The 15,631-nt window shown below is 46.5% G+C and overlaps 1 protein-coding gene across 1 annotated transcript in view; it reads left to right on the forward strand.

Moving 5' to 3' along the window:
* The window catches only part of LOC147099494 (serine/threonine-protein kinase BRSK2-like), a 191,057-nt gene that overhangs the window by 400 nt on the left and 175,026 nt on the right, over positions 1-15,631 (forward strand). The window lies entirely within an intron of this gene.

Genomic DNA, 15,631 nt, shown 5'->3' on the forward strand with positions numbered 1-15,631 from the left:
AAAACACTGCATTATTTCCCAAGAATTGATTACAAAATGGAACACACACAAAATTATGTGCTTGCAGTTTTCAACCCCATCTTTTTGAATCTTACCTATTTTTCTAAAAAAAATATGATTGAGATTGCCAGAGAGGGTGACAGTCTGTTCCTCTCCCTCACACAAACGCGCCTTGCAGGGGAAGCTGTACAATAAAGGGGGGTGGGGGTGGAATTTGAAGCGTGCGTGTTTTTAAATAGAACTTTAAAGAGGTGCAGTTTGAATATTTGGTTCCCTTTTGTTGCAGAAATCTCTCTTAAAAGTAGTGTGCATCATGTCCTGCCTTTTAGACATTGCTGCCCTGTTGAGTGCCCAGCTGGGAGGATTTATAATTTTTAATCTTCAGTTGCATAAAAACGAATTGGATTCGTAATATGTAGCTGTCCAAAGACGTTCTATATTCCGCTGGTGTTTAATTGAATTAATCTGGTTTTTGGTTGTTTATATTCAGGAGAGATTCAAACATAAATTAAATACTGAAAATGTTGCAATGATGTTTTATAGATTTCCTTTTTATTATATGTATATGTAGTGTATGTGTATATTGTAAATTATATGTAGTTTGTTGGGAAATACTCCTTTAAAACATCCCGGGAAGTTAGTGCAGGGAACCCAAGGTGCTTTATTTTTTTTTCTTTAAATATGTATTCGAAGCCTGCGTTTTCTGAGAAGGTTTCAGTCACTCGAAATGGGTTGGCACCGGTGCTGTCCTCGCCTCGCTCGCCTGGAGTGGGATTGCCTGGTGCTGTTGTGGGTTGTGAGCATTGATTTGGAACTTGATTGCAGTGGCGAGTACCGAGGGGCTGCATTACCGCAAGAAAATGCACACGGTGCAGCCTCCGTCGCTGGAACATAGGAAAAGGCACACAGCATGTATCACAGAGAGATCAGAGCTGGCCAGCATTGCCATATCATAATACTATATGAAATATGAACTGTATAGATACAATATACAGATGTGCCAGTGGGATGTAGGAGAATAAATACAATGTATACAGAACATGTCTTTGTCAGTGAGACATAGAAGTGTTTATTATATATATATATAAATATAGAGCGAGAGAGAGTGCAGTATATAATTTATATATACTATATACACCGTGCAGTATCTGTCAGTAGGATATTGTAAGAATTTAAGAAATAGGAGCAGGAGTCGGCCATTTGGCCCTTCGAGTCTAAGATCATGGCTAATCTTCTACCTCAACTCCACTTTCCCGCCGGATCCCCATACCCCTTGATTCCCTTAATATCCAAAAATCTATCGACCTCTGTCTTGAATATACTCAACGACTGAGCATCCACAGCCCTCGGGTAGAGAATTCCAAAGATGCACCACCCTCTGAGTGAAGAAATTTCTCCTCATCTCAGTCCTAAATGGCCTACCCCTGATTCTGAGGCTGTGACCCTTGGTTCTAGACTCCCAGCCAGGGGAAACATCCTCCCTGCATCTACCCTGTAAAAGCCTTGTAAGAATTTTGTATGTTTCAATGAGATCACCTTTCATTCTTCTAAATTCTAGGGAATATAGGCCTAGTCTACTCAGTCTCTCCTCATGCAGTATCTGTCAGTGAGATATAAGAATATATACTGTGGCATATCTGTCAGTGGGATATAACTGCAAAGTGTCGCTCCTTATTACCGAAACCAAACGATTTAAAAAAGGGGAAAGTCTTTTCACAGAAACCACAGAAACTCCACAGTGCAGATAGAGGCCATTTCGGCCCATCGAGCCTGCACCGACACACATCCCACCCGAACCCCGTAACCCCTACATCAACACATATCCCACCCTATCCCCGTAACCCCACGTATTTAATCCCCCTAACACTAAGGGTCAATTTATCATAGTCAATCAACCTCACCCACACATCTTTGGGAGGAAACCGGAGCACCCGGAGGAAACCCACGCAAACACGGGGAGAATGTGCAAACTCCACACAGACAGTCACCCGAGGCCGGATTTGAACCCGGGTCTCTGGCGCTGTGAGGCAACAGTGCTAACCACTATGCCACCGTGCTGGATCTTTCTGATGTGAGCCCAGAAATGTACAAACCACTGTAATCACCCTCTAATTGAAGTTTATAATCTTGGTCATCTGGATTTGCCCACTCAGACCTGTTTCCCCCCCCCGCCCCCCCAAAGAGTACTGAAGCAGCGGAATTAAAGGGACAGGCTGCATTCCACACAGCTCCATCTTGGCAGCTGAACAATCACAACTGTGCGCCACACTTTGCCCACGAGCAACACCTTACGAGAGATAGCTATCTATATATATATATATATATAGATAGATAGATATACTGCAGGCTCTGTCAGTTGGGGCCTGATAATATACACAGAGTGCAGGATCTGTCAATGTGATATAGAAGCGCATATATAATATATAATAATGGAACCTCATTGTAATATTGGACATATATATAATATTATGTGGAATGCATGCTCTGTTAATGGGATATTGAGCCACTATCAATTATTATATCTATAATTTATAACGTTAGGGCTTGTCTGTCACACTTCAGACACTGTCAACGGCAAATTTCTCTGTTGTACGTGTGTGTGTGTGTGTGTGTGGGGTGGGGGGGGTGGAATTGTGTAAGAAAATAAAGGTGGTCATTTGTAATGTATGGACAGGCACTTCAGCAATGGAAAATACTGGCGTCACAATGTCTGCAACCTCTCGATTGACCTAAAAAAGTTAAGACATGCATTTATATAGTGCCTTTCATGACCACCGGACGTCCCAAAGCGCTTTACAGCCAATGAAGTAATTTTTTTGAAGTGCAGTCACTGTTGTAATGTAGGAAACACGGCGGCAAATTTGCACACACCAAGCTCCCACAAACAACAATGTAATAATGACCAGATAATTTATTTTAGTGATGTTAATTGAGGGATAAATATTGGCCAGGACACCGGAGATAACTCCCCTGCTCTTCTTCGAAATAGTGCCGTGGGATCTTTTACGTGCAGCTGAGAGAGCAGACGGGGGCCTCGGTTTTAACGTCTCATCCAAAAGACGGCAGCGCCGACCTGTGCTTGAACTCACCCAGTGTTTGCCTAACCTCAGTTAGGTTTCTGTAGCTTTAAGGTTTTAGCAGCACTATGATACGTTGTGTTATACGTGGTGTAATGTTTCTGCCCTTACTAAACAATGCATCTTCTAGATTATCATGAACAGTGGCACTGGAGATTCGCTCTATTTTATTTTATATATATATTTTTTTTTGAGAGCATCCATCCCAATTTGGACTGCACACTTCTGAGCATTAAAAATATACTAAAACAGGGAAAGGACGGTAGTCATTTCATGCTGATGTCAATTGCAGGTTGCTTGTTGTTAGTGTCGGTGAGGGAAATTGACCAGCAGCCTGAGATTTGCAAGCAGGTAGTATTCAGCAAACTTTCATTTACGAGCAGCAATTAAACTCGAAATGACCTCGGGCTTGGGCTTATTCACAGGTGTCAGCCATGGCTCAGTGGGCAGCACCCTCGTCTCTGAGTTAGCAGGTCGCAGTTTAAGTCCCACTCCAGAGACTTGAGCACGCACTCCAGGCTGACGCTCCCCGTGCAGTGCTGAGGGAGCGCTGCATTGTCGGAGGTGCTGTCTTTCGGAGTGAGACGTTAAACCGAGGTCCCGTCCGTCCTCTCGGGTGGAGGTTAAAGATCCCATTAAACAGAAACGTTGCAGTGTGATATTTTAGCATATCTATAATATTCAAAGTATGCTGAACAGCATGCATTTCCTGTAACTATCAACACTTACTTCCTCTGTCACACTTCATTCACAACATCCCTATTGTTATAAATAATATTCACCTTGATTCACCTTGAAAGAAAAGAAATAAAGACTTGCATTTATATAGCGCCTTTCATGACCTCCGGACGTCCCAAAGCGCTTTTTACAGCCAATGAAGTACTTTTGAAGTGTAGTCACTGTTGTAATGTAGGAAACGCAGCAGCCAATGTGCGCGCAGCAAGCTCCCACAAACAGCAATGAGATATTGAATAATCTATATTAGTGATGAGCAGAACACCCCTGCTTTTCTTCAAAGCAGTGCCATGGGATCTTTAACATCCACCTGAGAGGGGAGACGGGGCCTCGGTTTAATGTCTCATCCGAGAGATGGCACCTCTGACAGTGCAGAGTACCCAAAGTGTCAGCCCAGGTTTTTGTGCTCAAGTCTTATAGGAGTGGGATTTGAACCCACAGCCTCCGAGGTGAGAGTGCTACCCACTGAGCCACGCCTGACACCTCATGGGCGAAGTGTGGGTATATGAAACACATAGTCCATGCTCTTGGTATGATATTAGAGCATATACTCAGTGTGATAAAGGTGCATCTCTCTCTCCTCCTTTTCCTCTCTCACACATGTGTATTAATAATTTTGCAAACAGAACTTCTGCCACACATCATACCTCACGCTTTATAAATCATAACTAACATTCTTTTAAATAAAAGAGGAGAGCCAGTCATTGCCTGCTGTTGTTTTCTGACCTTCACATAACTTGGCCTTTCCCCAAGTGAGGGTGTCAAGCAGTTAATATTATAGTGAATGTTAGCAACAGTGACTGCAATTAGTCTGCAATTAACCTCAGAATGTGCCTATTTAGACCATTGTGCACGAGGAGTATTTTGGCAGTGGCTTTTAAGTTCAGCATCACAATTGTATGACAGTTTTAGAGGATAATGCCATGGCAGAACGGCTAAACGAATGCTTTGCTTCAGTTTCCACAATGGAAAAGGAGGATGCGATGCCAGAGGAGCAGGGTAAACCTGAGATTAGTGAAGAACATAAGGTAAGGATTAAGAGCGGGAGTAGGCCATACGACCCCTCGAGCCATTCAATAAGATCTAGGCTGACCTTCAACCTCAACTCCACTTTCCCACCCAATGTCCATATCCCTTGATTCCCCAGGAATCCAAAAATCTACCAATCTCAGCCTTGAATATACTCAACGACTCAGCATCCACAGCCCTTTGGGGTAGAGAATTACAAAAATTCACAACCCTCTGAGTGAAGAAATTCCTCCTCATCTCAGTCTTAAATGGCCGACCCCTTATCCTGAGACTATGCCCCCTAGTTCTAAACTCCCCAGCCAGGGGGAAAACAGCCTGTCAGCGTCTACCCTGTCAACCCCCCTCAGAATCTTAGGTGCTTCAATGAGATCACCCCCCATTCTTCTAAACTCCAGAGATTATAGACCCAATCTACTCAATCTCTCCTCATTGGGGAACCCTCTCATCCCAGGAATCAATCTGGGGAGAATATATTGGGGATTAGGAAACTTCCAATGGCCAAATTTATGAAATGGAGACCAGACAATCTACGGGCTCCAAGAGTGTCGGCCGTACGATAGTAACAGAAATAGGCGAGGGAATTGGGAAGGCGCGTTGATTCTGCTCTCACTTAAATGAGGGTTAATCCGAAAGAATTGGGATGTGGAATTTCTTGCACTATTGCCCAGAAAGGGAGGTAGGCATAAAATGAGCAACTACAGGTTAATGTGTGTTGACGTCAGTAGTAGGAACATTGTTAGAGAGCATTATTAGGAATGAATGAAATGGGCATTTAGGAATAAAAATTGAGCGTTCGTCAAAATATTAAAGAAATGTTCTTTGATATGAGTGACTGAATTATCTTGGTATCATAGAATCGCACAGTACAGAAGGAGGCCATTCGGCCCATCGTGCCTGTGCCAGTTCTTGAGCGAGCTCTCCAATCAGTCCCACTCCCCGCTGCTCTTTCCCCATAGCCCTGCACATTTCTCCTTTTCAAGTACATATCCAATTCCCGTTTGAAAATTCCTATTGAATCTGTTTCCATCGCCCTTTCAGGCAACTCATTCCAGATCATAACCACTCACTGCGTAAAAAAAATTCCCCTCATCTCCCCTCTAGATTTTTTACCAATTACCTTAAATCTGTGTCCTCTGGTTACCAACCCTCCTGCCAGTGGAAACAGTTTCTCTCTCCACTCTATCAAAACCCCTCATAATTCTGAACACCTCTGTTAAATCTTCCCTTAACCTTCTCTGCGCTAAGGCGAACAATCCCAGCTTCTCTAGTCTCTTCACGTAACTGAAGTTCCTCATCTCTGGTACCATTCTAGTAAATCTTCTCTCCACCCTCTCTAAGGCCTTGACATCCTCTCTAAAGTGTGGTGCCCAGAATTGGACACAATACTCTATCTGAGACCGAACCAGTGTTTTATAAAGGTTTAGCATAACTTCCTTGCTTTTGTATTCTATGCCTCTATTTATAATTAGCAGATAGAGGAGGATCGACGGCTGTCTGATTCATGGATTTTCAGAAGCTGTTTGATAAGATTATTAACCAAAATGAAGGTGTGTGGGACTGAACACAGCTCCCCAGCATGGATAGAGAATTGGTCGGAAACTAGGAGGCAGAGGATTTGGATAAAAACGTCATTGATGGCAGGCAGTAATGTGGTGTTTCACAGGGATTGGTGTAAATGACTCTGGATTTGGAAATCAAGGGGAATACGTTCCCAAGTTTTTTTTTTCTTCATTCGAGGGGATGTGGACGTCACCAGCAAGTCCGGCATTTATTGCCCATCCCTAATTACCCCATAGAAGGTAGTGGTGAGCCGTCTTCTTGAACACAACTGAGTGGCTTTCTAGGCCATTTCAGAGGGCAGTTAAGAGTCAACCACATTGCCGTGGCTCTAGAGTCACATGCAGGTAGATAAGGATGGCAGATTTCCTTCCCTAAAGGACTTTAGTGAACCAGATGGGTTTTTATGACAATCCAGTAGTTTCATGGTCACCATTACTGATACTAGCTTTTTATTCCAGATTTATTTAATTAACTGAATTTAAATTCCCCAGCTGCTGCCGTGGCTGGGATTTGAACTCATAGGCCCCGATTTTCTGCCAGCCGTTGGGCAGCTTTTCAGGCAGCCGGGGGCCGAAAATCGTCGAAAAAGCGGGTCGCAACCCCCCCCCCCCCCCCGCCTGATTCCCCACCTCGTCCGACTTTCGGACCGCCGTTTCTCCGCGACCTGCTTCAGTCCCGCCCGCCGCTGGCGGGACTGGCCATCGGAACACTAATGAGCAATTATTACCTTGTTTAAGTCGATTTTCAGGGGCCGTTGCGATTTTGGGCCTTTCCCCACATCAAACACGCCTGCGGGGAACCCCGCTGATAAAACCTGGCGTGAAGCTTGCTTGCTGTCAGCTGCAGGTCATTCGGAAAAGCTGCGATTTAAAGGGACAGCACTTGTATGTTGAAGGACCTTGTTGCTGAAGACTTGGGGCTACTTCTTCAAGGCTTAGGCACAGCTGTGGAAGGTTGGAGCCTCACACACTTCTCCAATGTGATCTCCTGGGAAGCCCCTCTCGCCACCCTCACTCAGCGCTTCCTCAGCGGAGGCATCTGCGAGAAGCATGGGACGCCTTTTTTTCCTTCCCTTCTTGCCATTAGACGATCTCCAGCAGCAGAGGCAGCAGCAGCAGAACCAGGAACAGCAGGATGAGCACCAGGAGCACCAGGCTGCTGCTCACTCACCTGAAGCTGCACAGACCAGAAGGGGCCAGCGCTTGGAAGTGGCTTGAGAGCACCTTGCTGCGCTTTAGGGGGCCATGGGGACCCGTATCCGCACTGGCAGTCCTACTCAGAAGGGCTTCCATGAAGGTCTGGTTTCTCTGTTCAATAGATGGCCAACGCTCCTCAAGAAATGTCATTCTCTTATGAGCACTCACCATGTTTTCCGTACCCTGGCGAGTTATCTCCTCCATGGAGGTTGCCAACCTTTCCATGGTGATGTGTTCATGCGCCAATGACTCCACAAAGGCTCTGCTCATGGTCGCTATGGACTCCTCCATTTGCTCCACACTCGCAGCGACCCTGGAGACAAAACCTGCCAGAGACTCCTGCATCTGTGCATGGAGATCCATCACCTCTTCTCTTGCGGATGGACCCAGAGGCAGAGGGTCGACATGCAGCACAGCTGAGCTGAGCTGGCAGAGTCCTGCGCCCTCCAACGAGGACTCTCCACTGCTGTCCCTGTCTCCAGAATCTGCTGAGGCTCACTTGTGAGCTGTGATACACCAGGTGACAACACTACTCTATGTCCCGAAGGTCCCCCCGAAGAGTGTCTGCGCTGGTGCTGGGTGCGCTTACTTCTGCTGACGCTGCACCCTCAGAGGCTGGAGCTTCCTCTGAGGAGTCTGGCTGCACAGCCTCTTCCTCCTCCACGGTGGGGACGGGGGCTCTGGATGGTCCTGTGGGAGAGTAGAGGAAGGAGTTAGAGATGTGATGCCAAGGTGACATGCACATTCGAGTTGACATCTGCTGACACCTGCATCCATGCAGCCTTGGTCTCAGTGGGAGGCCTCTTCCTGCCTGACCTAGGGAAGAGGACCTCCCTGTGGGCCCTAACCCCAGCCAATAATGCCTGCAGTGAAGCTTCGTTGAATTTGGAGGCAGCTCGGGGTCTGGCACTGGCCACAGCTGCTGCAGGCTCCTCTGCCATCCTGCATGGTTCGTTTGGAAGCCAACAGAGGAAGCAATGCTTGCTGTGGACCTTGAAAGCACCACGAGTGATGACATCATACTGTGGGGCTTTCTGACTAGAAATGGACAATTAGCAAGGCTGCCCACACGCTGGGAATTAATTGGCCACTTGAGGGAAAATTGCGTGGAGCTGGTTGACTTTTTTTTGTGTGTCAGAACCCCACATTCGGGGGAATCTAACCATTTCCCACACAAGCCACAAAATCGGGCCCATAGTCTCTGGATCATTAGTCCAGGCCTCTGGAATACTAGTCCAGTAGCATACCGTACCTTATTTGCAGTATTAGTTTGCAGCTCATATTAAGCTAGGAGGTATAGTGAAGTGTGAAGAAGAGAACAGAAAATTGAAAAGGGGGCATAGAAGATAACGTGAGTGGGTAGAACAAGGGCAGATGCCATTTAACATAACAAGTATGTGATGGTACACTTTAGGATGTCAGAATGGCAGATGGGAATACAACCTAAATGAGGAAGTACTAGGGTGTGACGATGAACAAAAGGATTTGGAAATCTAGGTACATAAGTCAGTGACAGCTATCTCACAGGTGTAACAAGTAACCCAAAAAGCTAAGGAGTGATGGCCTTCATTACAAGAGGTATAGAATATAAAGGTTTATACAGAGTGCTGGTCAGACCTTAGCTGGAGTATTGTGTGCGGTTTTGGGCACTTCAGGTTACACTGGTCCTAGTTGGAGCCCATTGACAATTCACCAGGATTGTAGCTGAGATGAAGAGACTTTACAATTGGGGGGGGGGGCGGACTGGGTGAACTTGAGTTGTATTCCCAAAGAGGTGAGGAGGAATCCAGAACAAAGGGGACATCATCTCAAAATTAGAACTAAGACGGTTAAAAGGGAATCTTTACACAGGGAATGTGGAGTGCTTTGCTGTAGAAGACCATAGATGCAAGTGAGGTGTTTATTGAAATAGATACATACTTGGGAAGAAAGAGTAGAGCGAGGGCAGGAAATTGGGATTTAAGAGAGAGCTACCAAGGCAGACAAAATGACCATGGGCCACCTGACAAGGTCCTGCTCTGAAGTTCTGCCAAATAGGAGCATATATATCATATATAAAATACACGCAGTTTGGGCTATCAGTGGGATATAGGAGCATACATAACAGAGAGTGGAGGCTCAGTCAGTGCGATATGTGAGCCCTTATGTAAAATTGTACTCATGCCAACTGTTTCAGTGGCTTTACTTTCTGTTTTGTGATGTAGGTGTGTACAGTACATGTGTACAGTGTATAGGTACAGTATATGCATGTGTCTCAGGTACAAAATATGAAAACGCACGCGTCGCAAACACATGTACATTTATCACACCGATACATGAACATATCACATACGTAAATACATGCACATGGATCATATAGATATATTTACAGCCTTAACTATATTACACATTCATATCTTGGTGAGAAATGTTTAGAAAGAAAGACTTACTCGGGGCATCCCGAAGTACTATTTGAAATGCAGTCATTGTTGTAATGTAGGAAATGCAGCAGCCAATTTGCGCACAGCAAGCTCCCACAAACAGCAATGTGATAATGACCAGATAATCTGTTTTTAGTGATGTTGATTGAGGGATAAATATTGCCCAGGACACCGGGGAGAACTCCCCTGCTCTTCTTCGAAATAGTGCCGCGGGATCTTTTACATCCACCCGAGAGAGCAGACGGGGCCTCGGTTTAACGTCTCATCTGAAAGTCGGCACCTCAGACAGTGCAGCACTCCCTCAGCACTGCAGTAGAGTGTCGACCTAGATTTTTGTGCTCAAGTGGAGTGGGACTTGAATCCACAACGTTGTTTGACTCAGAGGTGAGAGTGCTGCCCACTGAGACACAAAATACAGAGTGCTGATTCCATATTGTCCAACCTTTCTCTTCAAAATTGTCAGACTTTATATAGTCCAAGTATGTTATGTATCAGCGTGAAGAACATGTGATTGAACTCAATTGAGGCTAATTTGGTTAAATTGAGAATACGTTCATGAAAGGCTGTGTTGTGTTTATTAATCACCCCCCTTCGTGTAGCGGATCAAGAGAGTTTTGTATTTCCGTTCGCGTGCCAAACGGTAACACTGGAACGAGGGAATGGATGGTGAAGTGGGTCTAATGTAAACCTTCTGCCTCGGGAGCTAGGTTCAGATGCAGCCTAGACTGATGAGATGGATGTTTCCTTTGTTAGCTGGTTATAAGTCCTATGTGAGATGAGTTTGTTGCAGCCTTAACCTAGATCTTAGGGGGCATGGGGCCACTAGCACAATAATTCCCCAAATTCAACAACAACAACTTGTATTTATGTAGCACCTTTAACGTAGTAAAACATCCCAAGGCGCTTCACAGGAGCGTTACCAAACAAAATTTGACCCCGAGGCACATAAGGAGATATTGGGACAAGCGCTTGGTCAAAGAGGTAGGTTTTAAGGGGTGTCTTAAAGGAGAAGAGAGGGGTAGAGGGGTTTAGGGAGGGAATTCCAGAGCTTGGGGCCTAGACATCTGATGGCACGGCCGCCAATGGTGGAGCGATGAAAATTGGAGATGCGCACGAAGCCAGAATCGGAGGAGCGCGGAGATCTCGGAGGGCTTGAGGAGATTACAGAGACAGGGAGGGGGCGAGGCCAGCGATTTGAAAATGAGGATGAAAATGTTAAAATCGAGGCGTCGGCAGACCGGGAGCCAATATAGGTCAGCGAGCACAGGGGTGATGGGTGAATGGGTCTTGGTGCGAGTTAGGATCCGGGCAGCAGAGTTTGGGATGAGCTCAAGTTTATGAATGGTGGTAGGTGGAAGCGCCTTGGGACATCCTGAGGTTGTGAAAGGAGCTATATAAAAGCAAGCTCTTCATTTTATCTACAGCACAAGTTGAGGACAAGAACATAAGAGTTAGGAAACAGGAGTCGGCCATTCGGCCCCTCGAGCCTGCTCCGCCATTCAATAAGGTCATGGCTGATCGCCAACCTCAACTCCACTTTCCCGCACTATCCCCATATCCCTTAATTCCCCGAGAATCCAAAAATCTATCTCAGCCTTGATTCAGCATCCACAGCCCTTTGGGGTAGAGAATTCCAAAGATTCATAACCCTCTGAGTGAAGAAATTCCTCCTCCATCTCAGTCTTAAATGGCCGACCCCTTATCCTGAGACTGTGACCCCCTGGTTCTAGACTGTCCAGCCAGGGGAAACATCCTCCCTGCATCTACCCTGTCAATCCCCCTCAGAATCTTACATGTTTCAATGTGGTCACCTCTCATTCTTCTCAATTCCAGAGAGTATAGGCTCAATCTCTCCTCATAGGACAACCCTCTTGTCCCAGGAATCAATCTACTGAACCTTCGTTGCACTGCCTGTAAGGCAAGCATATCCTTCCTCAGATTAGGATAGGAAAAGATCGCTCCAAAGGACCAGCCTGTTGATTGCCTCCTTCAACCAGCCTCCTGCCCTCCATTCCCTGGCTTGGTATAGTCAGAGCCCACTGTTACGATTCATTCACAATTTCTACTCCCACCTGAGCTGCGACCTTGTGTTTTATTTATTTTCTGGCTCCTCTCCAGTTTTTTTTTTTTAAATTCTTGTCTGGGAATGAAGCTCTTATCATTTCAGGCACTCGGCGTCAACACACACTCTCCGGTCAGGTATAGCACAGTTAGCTGCAGAATAACGCTTCCTCTATACTCTGATAGCAAAATACTGCGGATGCTGGAAATCTGAAATAACAACAGAAAAAGCTGGAAAACTCAGCAGGCCAGGCAGCATCCGTGGAGAGAGAAATAGAGTCAACGTTTCAGGTTGAAACTTTTTTTCAGAACTGAGAAAAAAGCAGGAAATGAAACATGAAAAAGCAAGTTTGGGGGCTGGGAGATGGGGGAGGGGACGAAAGAACAGAAGGGAAGGTCTGTGAGGAGTAAAGAGACATTGAGATATTCAAGGTGAGACGAGATGGTAATGGGACAGGTAAAGAGACAAAAGACGGCTCTAGATGAAGTGTGAAATGCGCTGGCAGAGTGAGAGACAGCTGCCATGTGGGAGAGGAAAAAAGGAAAAGGCACAAACCAAAGGTGTGGATAAAAAATATATAAAAATATGATAGGGGCCGAGGTTATGATCTGAAGTTGTTGAACTCGATATTGAGTCCGGAAGGCTGTAAAGTGCCTAATCGGAAGATGAGGTGCTGTTCCTCGAGCTTACGTGGAACAATGCAAGAGGCCGAGGACGGTGAGGTCTGAGTGGGAATGGAGCGATGAATTAAAATGACGGGTGGCCGGAAGCTCAGGGTCCCCCTTACGGACTGAACGGAGGTGTTCCGCAAAGCGGTCACCCAATCTGCGTTTGGTCTCCCCAATGTACAGGAGACCACATCGTGAGCAGCGAATACAGTATACTAGATTGTGAGAAGTACAAGTAAATCGCTGTTTCACCTGGAAGGGGTGTTTGGGGCCCTGGACAGTGGGAAGGGGGGAGGTATAGGGGCATGTGTTGCATCTCCTGCGCTTGCACGGGAAGGTGCCGGGCGAAGGGGAAGGGGTGCTGGGGGTGATAGAGGAGTGGGCTAGGGTGTCTCGGAGGGAGCGGTCCCTTCGGAATGCTGAAAGGGGAGGTGAGGGTTTTTTCCTCTATACTCTGTTTAGGTGTATCTCAGCCCCAATCTCAGAAAAGCACCCCCCTACTTCACCAGTGTGAAATTTTCCATTTCCCACACCAGCTATCCTGCGGCACCACCGAGTGAGACTCTCTCTTAATGCTGAATTAGGGGAATTATCGTCTTAGTGGCTCCCATGCCCCTGAAGGCCTGGGTTAAAATGCCAATGCTTTCCTGGCCAGCCTCTCACCTTGCACCCTCCGTAAACTTGAGCTCATCCAAAAGTCCGCTGCCCGTGTCCGAACTCGCACCAAGTCCCGTTCACCCATCACCCCTGTGCTCACTGAGCTACATTGGCTCCCGGTCCAACAGCGGCTCAATTTCAAAATTCTCTTACTTGTTTTCAAATCCCTCCATGGCCTCGTCCCTCCCCATCTCTGTAACCTCCTTCAACCCTCCGAGATCTTTGCATTCCTCCAGGTCTGGCCTCTTGCGCATCCCCAATTTTCATCGCTCCACCATTTGTGGCCTTGCCTTCAGCTGCCTAGGCCCTCAGCTTTAGAGTTCCCCCCCTAAAATAGAGTGGATAGGAAGGACCTATTTCCCTTAGCAGAAAGGTCAATAACCAGGGGAGCATAGATTTAAAGTAATTGGTAGAAGGATTAGTGGGGAGTTGAGGAGAACTTTTTTCACTTGGAGGGTGTTGGGGGTCTGGAACTCACTGCCTGAAAGGGTGGTAGAGGCAGAAACCCATCATCACATTTAAAAAGTACTTGGATATGCACTTGAAGTGCTGTAACCTACAGGACTACGGACCAAGAGCTGGAAAGTGGGATTAGGCTGGATAGCTCTTTTTCGGCCGGCATAGACATGACGGGCCGAATGGCCTCCTTCTCTGCTGTAAACTTCTACGATTCCAAACCTCTCCATCTCTCTACCTCTCTCCTCCTTTAAGACACTCCTTAAAATCTATCTTTATCTGTCCTAATATCTCCTTATGTGGCTCGGTGTCAAATTTTGTTCGCTAACGCTCCTGTGAAGCGCCTTGGGATGTTTTACAATGTTAAAGGCGCTATATAAATGCAAGTTGTTGTTGATAGCCAGTGAAGTACTATTGAAGTGTAGTCACTGTTATAATGGAGGGAAAAGCATCCATTGTGACTTACACATTGAATAAAAGAATAGAATGCTAGTTTTAATGTTGAAATTCCCACATTACCACAGCGACTCCACTTCAAAAAGTACTTCGTTGGCTGTGAAGCGTTTTGAGACATCCGGTGGTCGTGAAAGGCGCTATAGAAATGCAAGTCTTTCATTCTTTCTAAAAATACAACCAAATGTCTGTGCGCACATACTGTGCATGTATTATAGCAGAGATAGACCCTTTGGTCATGTCATCACTTTGTAACCAACACTGTCATGGGATCTTTGGTCATTTTTCCTCCCAGTTTTCTCCCCTTCTCTCCTGAATCCTGCGGGATTTTCATTCCCTGTCTCTCGTATTTCGTCCAGTTGTCTGTTTCGTGTGCATGGTGGGCAGCAGAGCTCAAGGAGTGTGATGGAATACTCTCCACTTGCCTGGATGAGTGCAGCTCCAACAACACTCAAGAAGCTCGACACCATCCAGGACAAAGCAGCCGCTTGATTGGCACCCCATCCACCACCTTAAACATTCACCCCCTCCACCACCGGCGCACCGTGGCTGCAGTGTGTACCATCTACAAGATGCACTGCAGCAACTCGCCAAGGCTTCTTCGGCAACACCTCCCAAACCCTCGACCTCTTCCACCTCGAAGGACAAGGGCAGCAGGTGCATAGGAACACCTCCACCTCCAAGTTCCCCTCCAAGTCACACACCATCCTGACTTAGAAGTATATCGGCCGTTCCTTCATCGTCGCTGGGTCGAAATCCTGGAACTCCCTCCCTAACAACGCTGTGGGAGTACCTTCACCACTTGGACTGTAGCGGTTCAAGGAGGCGGCTCACCACCACCTTCTCAAGGGGCAACTAGGGATGGGCAATAAATGCTGGCCTTGCCAGCGACGCCCACATTCCATAAACGAATAAAAATAATCCTGAATAACAACAGAAAATGCTGGAAAAACTCAGCAGGCCAGGCAACATCCGTGGAGAGAGAAACAGAGTCAATGTTTTGGTTCGAAACCCTTCTACAGACAGGTTCTGACGAAGGGTTTCGACCCGAAACATTGACTCTGTTTCTCTCTCCACGGATGTTGCCTGGCCTGCTGAGTTTTTCCAGCATTTTCTGTTGTTATTTTGGATTTCCAGCATCCACAGTATTTTGCTATCGTAAAAATAATCCTGTCTCGTCCAACATCGTTACGTGCCCACCTTCCGGCGGGTGTCGTTCGACAGGGATTGAGAGCGGGACCCTCCCTTGCCCAGCAGATGCAGTGGCTAATTTTAAGAGAGCTGCCTGTCAGCTTGCCTGAGATCAGCTTACTCGCCT

This window comes from Somniosus microcephalus, chromosome 28 (assembly GCF_052327205.1).
Source record: "Somniosus microcephalus isolate GS21.2 chromosome 28, FLI_Smic_1.0, whole genome shotgun sequence".
Taxonomy (NCBI): Eukaryota; Metazoa; Chordata; class Chondrichthyes; order Squaliformes; family Somniosidae; genus Somniosus; species Somniosus microcephalus.